Source organism: Terrapene carolina, unplaced genomic scaffold (genome assembly GCF_002925995.2).
Source record: "Terrapene carolina triunguis isolate 2854851 unplaced genomic scaffold, T_m_triunguis-2.0 Scaffold174, whole genome shotgun sequence".
NCBI lineage: Eukaryota > Metazoa > Chordata > Testudines > Emydidae > Terrapene > Terrapene triunguis.
In genome coordinates this window covers 596539-612541 of record NW_020664525.1, presented here as the reverse complement: position 1 = coordinate 612541, position 16003 = coordinate 596539, and positions in this window count along the sequence as shown.

The following is a 16003-nucleotide window of genomic DNA, read 5'->3' as shown; positions in this document are numbered from 1 at the left end:
ATTTCTGCCCTCTATGCCTTTCTTTCCACACACAAACCAGGAAGGGGGTCTAGTGTCTCCAGAGAAGGTATGTGCAAAGGGGGCAAAGGCTGTGTGGATTTATTTAGTCGCCTTTGTGGGAAAAGGTCAGCTCTTCAGATAAAAGGTACGTGCCGCCCCAAACATTGGGGTACAATTTACTGACAAGTCCTACTCTCTAAATTTACACAAGGGGACAGTAAATCAGAGTAATTGTACCAGCTTCCTCTTGCTTTATTGTGATCTCCCATCACAATTAATTAATTTGTGTAATTCTTTGCATATGCAAATAATTCAGTGTAGTGCGTGGTGGAATGGGGGAAAGGAAGGGCATACTGAAAAAGGGAAGGGAGAACCGTGCTTCTGGCTACTTGCTAGCAGCCAGGATCCTTCCCTTAGAGCCCTGCGTCAGTAGCTTAGCGAGATAGTAAATTCCTTAGGGGTGGTACTAGTCTGAGTAATCTTCCACAGAGCAGCAGTGACACTGTCGGCTACTACCTCCTAAGAGGTGGAGTAAACACTATAGTCCTTGTACCCTTTCTCCATAGCAGGTGGAATGGAAGAGAGAAAGAGCAGAAGCTCCATGGTAATGACAGATCCTGGTCCATGCCTTTTGAAATGATGCTGCGTGAGTCAGCAAAAGACACCTTGACAGATCAGGGCAGAATGGCACAGAATGAGGGCAGACCCCCTCCCTGGGCTTCTAGTGTCCTGGTCCTAGGGTGACCAGATAGCAAGTGTGAAAAATCAGGATGGGGAGGGAGGTAATAGGTGCCTATAAGAGATAAAGCCCTAAATATTGGGACTGTCTCTATAAAATCGGGACATCTGGTCAACCTACCTGGTCCCTCCATCTGTGGAGTGGCAGTGAGGATTGCGGGAACAAGTAGTTAGAAATATAAAAAAAACCAAAAACATAAAAAATAGGAGTCCTAGGTTCTATTAGAGGTGGTTGGAAACTTTTCTGACAAGAGTTCCATCAGAAAATGCTGATTTGTTGAACACAAAATGTTTCACAAAACCAGTTCAGTTTTGTCAAATGGCAGGTGGGGTCCTCCCAGATCTCTCCCTTCCAGAAAACCTGCCTGGCTCCCTGCAAGCTAAGCTGGGGTTCCAGCTTCTACCTGCCCTAGAGCTAGAAGCCTGAAAGTCCTGGCTCTGCAGCAGGGTCTAGGGGCCAGAAGCCTAGCTCCAGTTTAAGCTAGGGCTTGCAGCCGCCTGTCACAGCGCCCGGGATACGGAAGCCTCTCCTGGCTATGCATCCCCTGCCCTGAGGACAGCTGGGCGTTTGATAGCTCTGGGCTCACCTGGGCAGTTCATACAGCCGGGCTTCCCTGGAGCAACAGACCATGGGATCCTCCCCAGCGGCTGAGTGCAACTGACATGATCTTGTCAGTTTCATGCAGGGCCACTGAATAGCAGCCATGAAACTGAGCAGACTGACTAGTTCTATTCCTAGCTGTGCCACTGACCTGCTCTGTGCCTTTGTGCAAGTCATTTCACTAGTTGTCCTCCGACTCCTATTTGGTGCTTTTAGACTGAGAGCTCCTCAATGAAGGAACTGTCTTACTGTACGTCTGTACAGGGCCTGGGGGGGTCTGTATTTTACCTGAAGCCTTTGTGCACCGTTGTAATAGAAACATCTGTATGGTAGTAGAGAGTCTGACCTCAAAAACAACACGAGGTGACATGCACACATGAGAGAACATGGCTCAGAAGAAAGATGAAGCTTTTACAGTGGGATCCCTTACGTTGATAGAAATGTTGACACAGTAGTTGTCAACTGCAGACCTATAATTAATCTATAATTGAGGCTGGTAGTTAGCTAGCTAATCAAATTGCTCACTCAATCCTGGCTATTTAATAAATTCCAATTGAAAGGGACATGCCATTCCCACGTTGTCTTATTTCATTGATGGTGACACTAGTAAGGAATGGACTGGATCAAAATGAAGGGGTCTTTGTTCTCCATAGCAGCAGCACAATGTAATTCACAGCTGGCAGAGCACAGGGTAAGGGTTATAATTTCAATGACAAGTATCTGAATTAGGCAACCTCTAGTATTAGTCCGAGTCTTCCCCAGGGCCAGCTCCAGGCACCAGCGAAGGAAGCAGGTGCTTGGGGTAGCCAATGGAAAGGGGCGGCACGTCCAGGTCTTTGGCGGCAATTCGGCAGCAGGTCCCTCAGTCCCTCTCGGAGGGAAGGACCTGCCGCCGAAGTGCCACCGATCGCAGCTTTATTTATTTATTCCCCCCCCCCCCCCCGCTTCGCCGCTTGGGGCGGCAAAAAAGCTGGAGCCAGCCCTGGTCTTCCCTGTGCAGGTCTTTCTGTCTGTCTATCTATCTATCTAGATTATTTATTAGCCAAGTGTGGAACTCACCCCTCTGCACCATCATAGCTGGTCCAAAGGGACACCAGCACTTTTCAGTGAATATCTACCGGGCTGGCCCCAAACCCCATCTGCTTTATTCCCCGGTCTTTCCACCCAAGTGTCCCTGCTGCAGGGCTGGGCCTGGGGAGGCCCAGCCAGCGTGTTCATACACCAGGGGTATAATGTAGGGCAGCCCTTCGAGCTGCTCTAACCAGTGCCCGGCTCTGAATCGGTCCCTGGCAGGTCCAGGCTCTGGGGGCTCAGCACTGTTACAGGGAAGGACTGTGCTTGACATGGCGGCATTTGGCAGCTGGCTAGAAAACTCTGGCTCTTACCTAAATGCTCAGAATAAAAGGTTGGGGTTGTGTTTGTAATACACACTTTTCATACAATCCATAGACAATCCAGTGTGTAGAAACCAGAGCTTCTCAAGCTGGGGCTTCTGACCATCCGCTCTGTCTTTAAGAACCCATGTGAGGGCGATCTCAGAACTTTTCTCTGTTGTAATAGAGGGTGTCACAGTAGGAAAAAGGTTGAAACCTCACTGCTAGAATCCATGGGGCTCCTGAGCTTTGGGTGAAATTAAGCAGGGATGGACAGAAGTGTAAAGCATTGTCCAATAAAAGCAAGTATCATGCCACTGAAATACAGAGATGGGGGCATTTACCTCTGCCATTAACTGCTCGTACCTTTGGATTGATCTGGAACAGTTCAGTCAGGATCAGTCTGCTGAGATGGCAAAATCAAAGGCTACTTGGGTAGCTGTGGAAAGGCGTGACCCTGTCACATGACAAGGTCATCAGAATAGACAAACCTACAGTAAAATTTTTCTCTCGTGGCAGATTAAAGAAAGCATCAAGCAGAGTTTAAATCCTTCCCGCTGTCATTGTTTATCCCAAGCATGCGCAGCATCAGTTTGATCTGCAGCCAACCCGCCAGACTCCGCCACTCGCCTGTCTCCCTGGATATGTGCCATTGTACAGAAGATGGATGCTTGGCATTTTATTCCCTATGGGACCTTCCCAGTTTGGAAGCCTGCTGACCTTTTTTTTTTCTGTAGGGTGACTTTTTCATGCTGTTTCCCTCTCTGCTAATTCACTTTCCAGACTGCAGCAAAATAGTCCAATTTTGTATGGGTTTCTGTCCTTTCAATGCAACACCATGGAATCCGAACTCCAAGATTACAGCGTACTAGCTGCAGGATAAGAAAGGTGTTGAAGAGACCTAGGGGAGTGGGCAAGCAAAGGAGCATCTGCCCTCCTAGGGGCTTAGGTGTCCTTTGTCTGTGGAAATGGAACAGAAACCATCAGCCATGCCTTCATTACAATATATGGCTTTGAGTTTGCATCTGATTGCCAAAGACTGATACCTTACTGCAGGCACATCATTTTTGCAAAACAGCATCTTCTATATGTGAGACCTTATCACAGAATCACAGCAACGTTGAGCTGGAAGGGACCTCAAGAAGTCCAGCTGAGGCAGGACAAAGTAAATCTAGACCATCCCTAACAGGTGTTTGTCCATCCTGTTCTTTAAAATCTCCACTGAGAGGGATTCCACAACCTCCCTTGGAAGCCTGTTCCAAATCTGAGCTATTCTTATAGCTAGAAAATTTTTCTTAATATCTAATCCGAATCACAGAAGATTACGGTTGCCAGAGACCTCAGGAGGTCATCCAGTAAAAGCCCTGCTCAAAGCAGGACCAATCCCCAACTAAATCATCCCAGCCAAGGCTTTGTCAAGACAGGCCTTAAAAACCTCTCAGGATGGAGATTCCACCACCTCTCTAGGTAACCCATTCCAGTGCTTCACCACCCTCCTAGTGAAATAGTTTTTCCTAATATCCAACGTAGACCTCCCCCTCTGCAACTTGAGACCATTGCTCCTTGTTCTGTCATCTACCACCACTGAGAACAGCCGAGGTCCATCCTCTTTGGAACCCCCTTTCAGGTAGTTGAAGGCTGCTATCAAATCCCCCCTCGCTCTTCTTTTCTGCAGACTAAATAAGACCAGTTCCCTCAGCCTCTCCTCATAAGTCATGTGCCCCAGCTCCCTAATCATTTCTTTGCCCTCTGCTGGACTCTCTCCAATTTGTCCACATCCTTTCTGTAGTGGGGGGCCCAAAACTGGATGCAGTACTCCAGATGTGGCCTGACCAGTGTCGAATAGAGGGGAATCATCACTTCCCTCGATCTGCTGGCAGTGCTCCTAATGCAGCCCAATATGCCGTTAGCCTTCTTGGCAGCAAGGGTACACTGTTGACTCATATCCAGGTTCTCATCCACTGTAATCCTCAGGTCTTTTTCTGCAGGACTGCTGCTTAGCCAGTCGGTCCCCAGCCTGTAGGGGTGCTAGGGGTGCATGGGATTCTTCCATCCTAAGAGCAGGACTCTGCACTTGTCCTTGTGGAACCTCATCAGGTTTCTTTTGGCCCAATCCTCCAATTTGTTTAGATCACTCTGGACCCTACCCTCCAGTGTATCTACCTCTCCCCGCAGCTTAGTGTCATCTGTGAACTTGCTGAGGGTGCAATTCATCCCATCATCCAGATCATTAAAGAAGATGTTGAACAAAACTGGCCCCAGGACCGACTCCTGGGGCACTCCGCTTGATACTAGCTGTCAACTAGACATCGAGCTGTTGATCACTACCCGTTGAGCCCGACGATCTAGCCAGCTTTCTATCCACCTTATAGTGCATTCATCCAATCCATACTTCTTTAACTTGCTGGCAAGAATACTGTTGGAGACCGTATCAAAAGCTTTCCTAAAGTCAAGGTATATCACGTCCACCACTTTTCCCATATCCGCAGAGCCAGTTATCTCATCATAGAAGGCAATCAGGTTGGTCAGGCATGACTTGCAAAATCTCCCTTGCTACAGGTTAAACCCATTCCTTCTTGTCCTACCTTCAGTGGACATGGAGAACAACTAATCACTGTGCTCTCTGTAACAGCGCTTAATGGATTTGAAGTGTGTTATCAGGTCACACCTCAATCTTCTTTTCTCAAGACTAAACGTGCTCATTTTTTTTAACCTGTCCTCATAGGTAAGGTTTTTCTAAACCTTTTCTCATTTTTGGTGGTTTCCTCCAGACTTATTCCAAGTTGTCCACATCTTTCCTGGAGTGTGGCACTAAGAACTGGATGCAGCACTCCAGCTGAGGCCTCAGCAGTGCTGAGTGGAGCAGGCCAATTATCTCCCGTGTCTTATAATATGACACTCCTATTAATACTCTCCATAATTATATTAGCCTTTTTCGCAATAGCATCGCTGTTGGCCCAAGTAACCAGTGATTTTGGCGGTGCAAACTGAGGCAGCTAAAGGGGCCTAATTTTCAGAAAGAGGTGTGTACCCACCCTTGAAAATCAGGTCCTGATAAGGTGGGCAAACAATTGTTTAAAAAAAATCTCAAAACAGGTCCCAAGAAATGACAAGACTGGCTTCAAACTAATGAGATTATAGAAATAATGCATTCGGGGTCCTTTTCTCTTCTTTTGTTTGAGCCTTTACAGGGCCATGTTTTCAAGCTTTTCTCTACACACCGGAGAACTAGAGATGGCATTTAAAATAAAAGCTGGGATCTTCACATAACTCCAGCAGCTGGGCCTTTAAGAAAAACACCAGCTATCAAGAGACTTCGCAACACTGGATTTCCTTCGCTCCATTTTTTTGGGGGGAAATACTGTAGCATTTTTAAAAATCTTTTTGCAGATGGGAGCGGTTGGGAGCAATGAAAATACCGTATTTGGAATGAACACTTCCACTTGCCAGCTGTACACAGGTCACATCGCCAAGGAACTATTGCATTTGAACTTTGGGGGCCTTTGAAAGGACCTGACCGGTGGAAAAATATCATTCTCCGTGTTAATAGAGTATGTGGGCCCTTTAAGATAGGCTTTGGGGTTCAGTCTACATCAGAGGAATGCTGGGATTTGTACTTCCAAGGGCCGATGAGAGTTGCTAGCTCTGGAGAAATGCATGCTGGGAAGGCATCAGGCTTTATATATGCATCTCTCATTCCTTACTCCTGTGAGATGCTATGGATAGTCCTTGTTACTGCATGGTGTTCTGCAGAACCAGACAGCAGAAGGCACTTGGAGAGAGGAAGTGCTTCTTTGGAGGTTCTTGGGAAGGGAAAGATATGACAGAGGTGGCCTCAGGCAAGGCAACATAGCAGGCCTGATGTTCAGACTGGGCATTTGCTTCCTGTAGCGGGTGAGTGGAAGTTTCCCTGAGCCCCACTGCATCAAGGGTGGAAATCTGCACAGCCCTCAGCTGTAGAGCCTGTGTACCACACACTGGGAAAGAAAATCTGGGCTGTTGGTTTGGACTCCTATTCCCTGAGGAGAAGTGGGTTTTTAATCTGCCTGGAGTGCTAAACCTAAAGAAACGACAAAGGCATCTGGGTGAAGAGAGAACTGAGGACGGCTGTCTTGGAGCACAAGGTAGGAGACTGCAGCGTGTGTGAGGGCTTGGGTGGAAGCCTTGCTCTTTTGGCTCAAATTGCCTAGAACAGTGACAAAATCCCTCACCAGGTCTAAGGGAAACACGTTCGCCCCAGGTGGAAGTGGGAGACAATCTCACTTAGAGCACATCTTGCTCATCTAGAAAACTGAGGGGGAAGTCCAGGGGCAATGACAATGTGTCCCTCGTTATTCAAACTCCATTTTCCTGTCAGTGTGACATTCTGCAATGGGTTACCTTGGAAACCACTGAGAGCCCAGGGTGTGGCTGGGGCTGAGAGCAGTGGCCATCACCACCATCACCTAGAGGGGCAAGGGCATTTCTTCTGAATATTCAAGAAGAAGCCCTAAACCTTGACAATTCCCTTTCATGCCTGACTAAGCAAACCCTGCCCTAGTCCCTGATCCTGCAATGACCTACATGCTGGTGGATCCATGTGCCCGCTCTCAGTGGGCTGTGTGTGTCTATATGCGCAGCGCTCATTGCACGACTGGGGCTCTAGGGTTGTACAGTACCTAGCACAATGGGCCCCAACCTGATTGTGGGCTTTTGGTGCTACTGTAATATAAAGCTTCAATAATACTAGCCAGCATGACATGCTTGTGTTCTGACAGTAGATTCCCACTAACGGCTGACTTGCTTGATGCTACCCTCGGTGTGTGCTGTGCCATGTACTGTGTTTCTGGTAGCAGCGAGGGAAGCATATTTGCTAGATATGCTGTTCAGCACTAAAGCAAGTAAGCCCTGGTCTACACTGCGGGGGGGGGGGGGGAGATCGATCTAAGTTACGCAACTTCAGTCATGTGAATAATGTAGCTGAAGCTGACGTACTTAGATCGACTTACCGTGGTGTCTTCACTGCGGTGAGTCGACTGCTTCTGCTCCCCCGTCGACTCTGCCTGCGCCTCTGGTGGCGGTGGAGTACAGGAGTTGATGGGAGAGCGCTCGGTGGTTGATTTATCATGTCTAGACTAGATGCAATAAATCAATCCCCACTGGATCTATCGCTGCCCGCTGATCTGGCGGGTAGTGTAGACACACCGTAAGAAATAGCTCGAAGTTCCTTGAGACTAGTTTTGAACCAACTTGATTTCAACAAAGAAGGAACTTTCTTGAGTGAGTTCACTGCACAGAGCTGAAGGCTCATTAGAACGGAAGGCTTTTAGTCACTCGAAGGGAATACAGTGAGTTCAGGAATAGCCTTTTCTGCCATCAGCTTAATCTCAGGTGGGTAACAAAACAGAGGGACCTTTGCTGGTGGATGGGCCTGCATGGCAAAACCTCAGTCTGATCAGCTGATTCACATTTGACCTTAGCCCTTTTCCCAGTTCCAATGTAACATAAGAATGCACTTATAAAAGCATATCGCAGACAGAATTCATCATAATTACACCGTTCTTCTGAGAATGGCATGAAATCTCTGGTGGCAGTATAGGGTTGGCCAAAAACTGATACGGGGACTAATGCTAGTTCTGAAAGCGCTATCTAGTTTCCTTTTCCACTTCTGTTCTGGCTCATGATCAAGGGGCCAGTAGGTGGCAGGCTTGAATAACGGCAAGTCCTGAGGCTGTGAGGGGTTTCTTGTAAAATACCAGGTGAGCTGGATGAAGGATGATCAGTTTTTAGCCAATGACCTGTTTGGATCTCCTAGCTGTATCCTCTGAACAATGGCAGGTCCAGTGGCATCTTACTGCACTTCTGCTAAGCACTGTGCTCTCCATTAGAGGGGTTAATTTACTCCAGAATCAAACCCTACATTACGGCTTCTTTCTGCCCTCTCTACTATCTAGGCATTGAGCCTTCCCGAGGCCTGGTCCACGCTACAGAGTTAGGTCGATGTAAGGCAGCTCACATTGACCTAACTACGTAAATGTCCACATTACAACGGTGCTCCCGCCAGTGTACGTCACCCACTACCCCAACCTAACAACTCCACCTCTGCTTAGGTTGATGTAGTTAGGGTGAGGCAGTGTCTGTGTAGAGGCTGCGTCACTTACATTGCCTGTTGGCTGTCAGCCCTGCACTGAGCAGTATGTTATTAGCTGTCTATTGATGTCTTACGTGATACCTTCTAGATCCAGGTCATGACATTAGTGAGCTGGGGTAAACTGACCTGGTCAGGCTGGCTGAAATTTGCTACCAGGTACCAGTGAGCCCCTGACCCTCTTGCATTGGGATGCTGTTAGGGTCATACCCCTATTTACCTCCCATTGGACTTGCAAGGAAATCCCATTTCCCAGATCTTTCTTTTCCATGGCAAGTTCCTTTCACAGAGAGAGGCCTGTAAGGGGGAGAGCACATGGCCATCATATTTAGTGCATTGTTCACTGGACCCGACTGAGATATTGATGGATCTTTTCATCCATTTTTAAAAATCCCTTATGAACATCTCTCCAACTGTTTTCACAAGCTCGATGCTGAAGGGGCTCAGATACAGGGCTAGCAAAGCTGCAACCAGGGTATTTCTCCTTAAAGAGGATCAGCACACCTCTTGGCTGAGAGATGGTGTGGCCCAGTGGGTAGAGTTTTGAGAGACTTGTGTTCTGTACCCAACTCTACCATTGACCTCAAACAACAGATTCCTGTCTCCCCTCCCACCCTCTGTCTATCACAGGGGTGGGTAAACTTTTTGGCCTGAGGGCCGCATCGGGTTTCGGAAATTATATGGAGGGCCGGTTAGGGGAGGGGATCGTGCCCCCCCCCTTCGGGATTCCTACCCCATCCAACCCCCCCTGTTCCCTGACGGCCCCCCCCGGGACTCCTGCCCCATCCACACACCCCCACTCCCTGTCCCCTGACCACCCCCAGACCCCAGCCCCTGACTGCCCCCCGCCGCCCCATCCAACCCCTCCTCTCATTCCTGACTGCCCCCCTGGACCCCTGCCCCCATTCAACCCCCTATTTCCCTGCCCCGCCACCTAGCCACATCCCCGCCCCCTGACCACCACCCTGACCTCCCCTGCCCGCTATCCAACCCCCCGCTCCCTGCCCTCTTACCGCGCTGCCTGGAGCACCAGTGGCTGGCGGCACTACAGCCGCACCGCCTGGCTGAAGCCGGGCCACACTGCCGCCACTGCCGTCACCACGCAGCACAGAGCACTGGGTCAGGCCGGGATCTGCAGCTGCGCTGCCCCAGGAGCTCACAGCCCCGCTGCCCCAGAGCATTGCGCTGGTGGCGGAGCGAGCGAGCTGGGGCTGTGTGGGAGAGGGGACAGTGGGGGAGGGGCCGGGGGCTAGCCTCCTGGGCCAGGAGCTCAGGGGCTGGGCAGGACAGTCCCACAGGCCGGATGTGGCCCGCGTGCCATAGTTTGCCCATCCCTGGTCTATCAGATCGGTTTTGGACTGGAGGTTCTTTGAGTCAGGGATTTTCTTGCTATGTCCATACAGCTCCTGGCTCAATGGGGCGTGATCTCAGCTAGCACATGATCACCTCAGATCTATCAGGAGCTGAGCTGACAAACTCATCCTCTGCGTTTTGGGCAGGCCTGATTTCCGTCTGAGCGGACTGATTTTATTACAGTTTTTTTATCCCATGTTGTCTGACTAGTTTTTGGCCCAAATTCCAGCGTAGTTTCTGCTTGAACTGTATTCGCTGCACCCATTCCTCCTTGATGTGTTGTGGTATTGTACCTGCCCCTGCTGCCGGGGGTTGCTGTGAGTCCCGTAGTATAGTTCCCTCTAGTGGGATACCCACCGTACCAGGAGCCTGGGAGGCTAGTGTTGAAAGTGTTACGGGAGCTACCCCTGTGGCCTACACAGCTGCAGGTTTTGGGTTTGCATGAGTGCTTTACTAGGCCGGCCAGAAACAAAAAGGAGCAACTCCCCTTACCTCCAACACAAATAAAGAAGAGTACCTAGACCAGCCCTTAGGAGCAGCTGGTACAGGGTATACACCTTGTAGGGCTTCTTGGGCTGCCTGTATCTTACCACTGATACCTTGTGAAAAATGTCTGCTTTCCTGCCTGGCTCTTAGGCTAGGTCTACACTACCCGCCTGAATCGGCGGGTAGAAATCGACCTCTCAGGGATCGATTTATCGCGTCCCGTCGGGACGCGACAATCGATCCCCGAATCGACGCTCTTACTCCACCAGCGAAGGTGGGAGTAAGCGCTGTCGACAGGAAGCCGCAGAGGTCGATTTTGCCACCATCCCTACAGCGGGGTAAGTCGGCTGCGATACGTCGAATTCAGCTACGCTATTCGCATAGCTGAATTTGCGTATCTTAAATCGACCCCCCCCGTAGTGAAGACGTAGCCTTGGTCCTAGTTCTCAGGCTGCCTGCTGCCCACCCAGCCTTCCTTCTGCTCTCACTGCACCCAGCCCTCTCTGATCTCCAGTGTGATCCTTCCTTTGCCTGCACACTAGACATCCTGGAGCCCTGTACCAGCTGGCTGATAAGGGGTTTTCCACTGGCTCGATCCTGTCCCTCCAGCTCTGCTGGGGTGAGGGGTGAGCTGCACCGAAATGAGCTTGCAGGGTCACCCCAGCTTTCTCTCCATTTCCTGATTTACAGGAGTGTAACTGAAGTAGGAGATGAGGAGCACAATCACTCCATTGTCCCAGGGAGTCGGAGTCACTTGTGGCATTAAGAAGGGAGGCCAGCAGGGTTAGAGGAATCGTTCAGACCTCTTACACCTCTTCCTTTCAGGGAACTGGGCCCTGAGTGTGAGAACAATTCGTCTCTTGTAATATTATAAGCTGGTGTGAATATATATTTTTTAAGATCTGGATATAAAAACGGCATGCAACTGCAGCGCCTCTACCACAGCGCCTAGACAGTCCTTTGCCATTGGGCCCTGATCCTGAAAGGTGTACATGTGCAGTCCTCATTGGGCAGGGTGCAACTGGCTCTCTAGAACAGCCTCAATGTCTGACTTCTATGTGTCACAGGCCCTATACTGTATGGCTAATGGTGATTCTTCTTGAACTCCGATGGCGGAGACTTGGACTTTCAGACCAGGAAGATTTAGGTTCTCTCTCTGCTACTACTGTGGAGTTCTGGACAGCAACAGGCTACAGCAAACAAATTGTAGAAAGGGAGTCTCTAGAAAAATGAAGCGCATAGACAAAAAAGGCCCTAACTTTAAAAGTAAAGGAAGCAAAATCCTGGGAGGTGGCATGCATGCTACTTAAGAACCAGTAATTGTCTCAGAAGATGCTTGCTGAGGCACAAAAAGGGAACCACTGAGGCATGGAGTAAACCATCTGGCTAAATAGCAGGTTTGAGAGGCTATTCGTGATACATAGAAATCATCCAGGCTTGGAAATCTGACCTTAGAGAAGCCAATAAACAGGAGCATAAATCACAGCTGGCAGTATGTAAGAGGGAAATTAGAAGGGCCAAAATGGAATTCAGAGAGCAAATAATGAAAGGTGTAAAAAAACCCAGCCCACCAAGAGATTCTGTGAATATATGAAAAGCAGGACGTCTGTGAAAGAACTGGTAGGTCTACGGGATCCCCCAGGGTTCAAGGGAGAGCCAGAGTAGTGTCTCATGCCATGAACCCCTTGTTAGTCCTGTCACAGTTAATTGTAATTCAACACAAAAGTGTCCTGGTGGGCTTTAACTCCAAAATGATGCTTGTTGAACGCTTGAAGTGAAGGTGCAGTCAGGTTGTGAGGCCCTGACCCAGGCCTGGTGCTTTTGGGGTAGGACTGTGAGCTGCTCTTCTGCCCTAGCTCCACCAGCTCTCCTCTTAGAAGCAGGCAAGACTTCCTATCTATTTGGTTATATAGATGGTTGGCTGCTGCCTCCTCCCGGCCCTTCGAGTCGCTAGGGAATCAAGTCTTGGTGGTTCTGCTGATGCCAGAGCCAAAGCGGCCTCTCTAAGCAGTGCTTGGAGGTCTAATCTCACTGCCCCGCTTTCGCAAGTGACACGTTTCCTACAGGTGGATGTGTCAGGGCAGAGCTCTTTGTCAGGGGGCAGTGAAGCCCTGGTCTGCCCTGTCACAGGGCATGATGAAGGGAAATAAGGACATTGTTGCAAAGCTAAATGAACTCTTTTCATCAGGCTTCAGTGCCATGTCTGTTGGGGCTGCTCTTTTCTCATAATAAAGATGAGATGCCATCAGAGACTGAGGTCTCGGAGGTTCTGGAGCAAACTGATCCTTTAAAAAACGGTAATTCACCGGACCCAAATAGTCTACATCCAAGACTTTTGAAGGAGCTTAAGCATGAGGTGGCTGAGTGCCAACTAAAATATACCATCTCATTAAAAACAGCCACTGTGCCAGTGGATTGGATTGAAGTGTAGCAAAATTTGATCCTAGAAATTAGCTGAGTTAGCCTTACATCTGTACTTTGCAAATTGATTCAAATGATCATTTAAAACAGGCTAATAAAACATGTAGAAGATCATAATACTGTAAGACCTAACCAGCACTGTTTCTGCAAAGGGAAATTGTCCCACTAATCTCTTTGGAATTCTTTGGGAGTGTCAATAAAGTAATCGATGAAGGAGAACTAGTTGGCGTAACTTATTTAAACTCCCCAAAAGCCTTTGACAAGGTCTGGCATGAGACTACTAAAGAAGCTAGTCATGGACTGAGGCAAAGTATCGTCATGGATCAAAAACTGGCAAGGCCAAGCAAAGAGTAGGATTAAATGGTGAGTTTTCATCATGGCAAAAGGTGGGGACTGAAGGCTCTGTACCAAGTCCTGGGTTTAATATATTAATTTGAAAAGCAGGGTGAGTAGTGAGGTAGCAAAATCTGCAGATGACAGAGTAATTTAGGTTAGTCAGGTACTGAGAGCTAGGTAATGGGCAACACATCGGCAGATGAAATTCAGTATTAAGCCTGTTTATAAATCAATGGTGACTACCTGGAATACAGTGTGCAGCACTGGTCACCCTATCTCAAAAAGGATATAGAAGGCGTTCAAGACAAGGGCGCCGAGAATGATCATGGGTCTGGAAAAACGTTCCCACGTAGAGAGATTGAAGAGACTGGGATTCCTTCCCTTAGGAAGGAGACAAATAAGAGGGGACGTGATAAAATTCTGTAAAATAATGAATGGTATAGGGGGGACACTCGCCTGGCCTCAGAACACAGGACAAGGTGACATTCAGTGAAATTAAAAGGAGGAAATTCAAATCTGACAAAAGACCACGCTCTTTCACACCACGCGGAATTAGATGGTGGAAGGAACTCATAGCCACAGGAAGTCTTTTAGGCCAAGAATTTAACAAGAGTCAAAGAGGCCTGGGACACTTACACAGATATCCAGAATTATTGGGATTAAATTTGTTGAAACCTCCTGCTTCAGTGTTTGAGCCAATCTCTAGCTATTGGACCTCAGGATGAGACCTATGTTGGAGGAAGAGTATTCCCACGTCTTCCACTCCTTCCTCTGGGACATGTGGTACTAGCCACTGATCAAAGGTCTGATCCAGCATGGCAATTCCTATGGTCCCAATGACCACCAGGATACCCTATGTGGCTACAGATTTGTTGCAATATTTCACAAACACACACACACACAACTTTGACCCTGCAGCTGGAGGTCCTTCCCTTATCCTCAGCTCACAAAGCTTTCCACTCACTGGCCCAGGAAGTGCAAAACCAGGGTGGGTCCCCATGTGGTGTAACTCCACCATATTTTATCATTCTGTTGTGGGTCCTCTGTGCCAGGCTTCTATCCAGCTACTCCTGGGAAAATTTTGCTGGCCTCACCTACCATGTGCTAGTGGTCCTGGGTAACGAAAGCATTCAGAATATAAGGCTCATGTGCTCTGCTGGCTTACCACAGTCTCTCTGAGTTTTAACGGGGGCGTTAATTCTTGTTCAGCAATGACTACTATCTTTGTAGAGCAACTCCTCCTTAGCCAGCATGCTTGCCAAAGAATACAGCTAGATCTTCCAACCGGGACACTAGCTGATTGGCATAGGGGGTCAGTAAGGAATATTTCCTCCCATGCACCACGCAGCACAATGGAACAACTTTTGTTAGAGGCTGCTAAAGCATTGGGTGTAGGGCACTGCCAGGGGCAGGATATGAGACATGATGGTCTGACTGGTGTTCCTAACAAATTGTAAAACAGCAACCTGTCTTCATCCTGGATACTTGGGCTTCCGTCTCAGAAGGCATCTGACAATGGTGTTTGGTTTTGGATTTGTTTCTTTAGCTATTTAGACTTCCAGCTGAGTGCTTTTAAGTGATGGATGCCCGGGTGGTGATGCACTGCTTCTTTAATATTTAATCAGGCACAGATAGTCCAAAAATAACCCACCCTTCACACCATCCTTCCCAGAGAAAAGACAATGATCAAAGTGGATTAGGTTCTCTCCAGAACATTATGAGGGTGAAAACAGTAGTGTGAACCTCTGGTGAGTTCTGAAAGGGTCTGGAGTAGCAGATTTGAACTCCCGTGTTCCTCTCCACAAAACATTGTATGAAGCCTCTTCTCAAGCAAAGCATAAATTGCTGGATTTACATATTTGTATTGAGCTGGTGTAGGTATGTGAAAGACAGTGGGTATGTCAGGGGAACCCTTTGAATCTAGCTATACACCCTGTCTGTCAAGCAGAGCCAAAGGGCAGAAAAGAAGCAGCTGTCGTCTGTTTTCTATCCATCACTTCGGGGAAAGGCAGAGATAACATGTTAACAAGTTTAAGCATAAAGGAGGAGAGTAACTGCAGCATTTCAAGAGCTAATCTGCAGGGCAAAGTTGAATAAAGAAGTACACACAGAGAAGGATTTCTGGCTCCATGTGGTTAGTCTGAGATACTAAGAGACTGATCTGAGGAAGTGACGGTGCTGCAGGTTGTTCTCAGTGAGGCAATGTTACTGCCAAGAGGAGTAAAAAAAAAATCTTCCTGTGTAAACCACAGGCTGGTTTCCCACTGGGCCCTGCTTGGGTGAATTGCTCAGAGACGTAGACTTGCCCTCCACAGAAGCATGTTAATAGAGCTGATCCTGCCAAGTGTTGAGTGTTTCATGAGAATCAGGGAGTTCCCACTTCCCACTGACTCACACTTGGTGCCTGCAGCAGGAGTTATGGCCTCATCCTTCAAGGATGCTCAGGAGAAAGCTGTGCCCAAGGGGCTGGTGTGGATGTGTACATGACATGTTCTCTCTGCAGGCTCTCTTGAGGCATTTTGCTTCTCTGTTTACACACAACATAGAAATGGGCCTAAGTTGCAAAAT